Below are 2,379 nucleotides of genomic sequence, written 5' to 3'. Positions count from 1 at the left end.
AGGTGTGTGTGAGAGAGAGAGAGAGGGGAGAGTGTATGTGTGTGTGAGAGGGTGCGTGTGTGTATGAGAGAGAGAGAGGTGTGTGTGAGAGAGAGAGAGAGGGGAGAGTGTATGTGTGTGTGAGAGGGTGCGTGTGTGTATGAGAGAGAGAGAGGTGTGTGTGAGAGAGAGAGAGAGTGGGAGAGTGTATGTGTGAGAGAGATGGGAGAGTGTATGTGTGTGACAGAGAGGCGTGTGTGTGTGAGAGAGGGAGAGTGTATCACATACACACGCCTCTCTCTCACACACACATACACTCTCCCTCTCTCTCTCACATACACACGCCCTCTCTCTCACACACACACATGCACTTTCCTTCTCTCTCTCTCTCACACATACACTCCCCCTCTCTCAAACACACATACACTCTCCCTCTCTCTCTTTGATGAACTATTTTTATTTTTTAAATGTAAAATCAACACTGAACTGAATCTATTTACACACACGCGCCATCTCTCTCACACACATACACTCTCCCCATCTCTCTCAGACATACACACGCCATCTCTCTCTCACACATACACTCTCCCCTCTCTCTCTCACACACACACACGCCCTCTCTTTTATATATATATTATATAACAAACTTGTGTTAAAACCTGTGATAAAGTATATACAACTCTTGAACTTCTTCCTTCCATCACGTTTTTGCAGAAAACATATTATTTTCCCTGAGGAATTTTGTTGAGTCAGCGAGATAAAATATTACGGAACGTTAAACCAGTGCAAGTGGAACTTTCTTTTAAAACTCTGACGTGCTTTGATTGTTCTTTCCCGACCCGTTACGAAGTAACCAATGTATTCAACGACATTATTCGGTTTTAATGGCCACTTAAAAGACGGCCGTATGGCACCACGAGAACAGTGTTTAAAGAGTTTCTTCCTATTCACAACGTGAAGCTTTAAAGCGGAGCGTTGGTTATGTCAGATGAGTGTAAATGGACCCCCAAGGGTGCAAGCGCCACCACTTACTTAATGAAAATATTTCCAGTATGTATGTATGTGTATATATATATAGCTCGCTGTATTCGTTTAGTAATGTCTCTTTCTAAGTTTCTTCTAAATTGTAGAAACACGCCGTTTGTGCATATTAAGTCGGAGTAAATGTAATGATTCTGAAACACAACTATTGGAACTAGGAGAAGCAACTTTATCTTTAATTATGGATGAATGATTGTACATACAAACAACGAAAAAGATAAGTGGCGAACTGACTATACATAAAAATATTATACTTTAACAAGTATTCACAAATAACTTCTTGATTTTGTGTTTTTCGACGTATGTGTGTCGTAAAAAAATAGGTTAAATAAACTGCTTATTAAAGTTGTAATGTATTATTGAACAGACTTCGTGTCTCTTTCATTAACACAGAAGCCTGACTTTGGTGTGTGTGTATATATATAGTATTCCAACATTATTTAATTTCTGTAGTGCATATTGATGTGTAGAAGACATATTAATACTAGAAATAAACGACCTTATAACACCAAAATGTTGTTATTATTTAATTAGACACTCAACGTTTCGCTTTACAGCTTCTTCAGGAGCGTTCAGTAAAACACAAACCAAAACTGGCAGTACAAAGCTTCTGTAGTTGTAAACATATTTTATCTATTTTATTAAATATTAAGTCTTAAAGCCTTGACGACATGGTTTTGTAACACCAAATGTAAGGAGAAAAATAATGCCTTGTTTTGAAGATGAACAGTGTTGTTGCTTACAGATTATGTCACGTGATGTGCTGAGGTAGAAAAGGACAACAGTTTTTGAAATTTTCGATTCGAATTCGTGGCGTCGCTCATAATAGCAGGTCAAAAGTGATGCATAAAAAATCTTGTAGATGTTACTGCAAAAGCCTTTCTTCAAAATCGATGCAATTGCTTACTTAACTGGTGTGTTTAACATGAAATATTTATGTGCAATGTAAGGTATGATCAAAGGATAAATCGCTACGTCTGAACTTGAGTTCATTTTTTAAACACAAATAATAAACATGCAAGTCACATATATCTTATAATGGTTTAATTTGTTCGTTTGCGATTATTTCCTTAATCCAAATGTATAAAAATAAAATGAACAATTAGATATATAAGATGTTGGATTATTAGTAACCGTGCAGTAGATAAATAAAACCTCGAACATGGGGAAGTAATTGAAATGTGAAGAAACAGAAAGTGCTAAGACATGAAACAAACGGATATATAAAAAAGGGGGAAATGTAAGAAACTTAGAAAATAGAACGAAAGTCAGAACAAAATATTTTCATAAAAAAAGAGAAAAAAAAGTGAGGAGAGAGAGAGGGAGAGAGGAGAATTAATTTTATATACCACTGAGTAG

The 2,379-nt window shown here is 36.5% G+C and overlaps 1 protein-coding gene across 1 annotated transcript in view; it reads left to right on the top strand.

Moving 5' to 3' along the window:
- LOC106459281 overlaps positions 1–2,379 on the top strand; it is a 65,703-nt gene that overhangs the window by 61,074 nt on the left and 2,250 nt on the right. The gene's annotated exons all lie outside the window — the stretch shown is intronic.

The sequence above is a fragment of the Limulus polyphemus genome, unplaced genomic scaffold (genome assembly GCF_000517525.1).
Source record: "Limulus polyphemus unplaced genomic scaffold, Limulus_polyphemus-2.1.2 Scaffold585, whole genome shotgun sequence".
NCBI classification, from domain to species: Eukaryota; Metazoa; Arthropoda; class Merostomata; order Xiphosura; family Limulidae; genus Limulus; species Limulus polyphemus.
The sequence above is the reverse complement of the archived record's forward strand: the minus strand, read 5'-3'. Positions and strand labels throughout refer to the sequence as shown.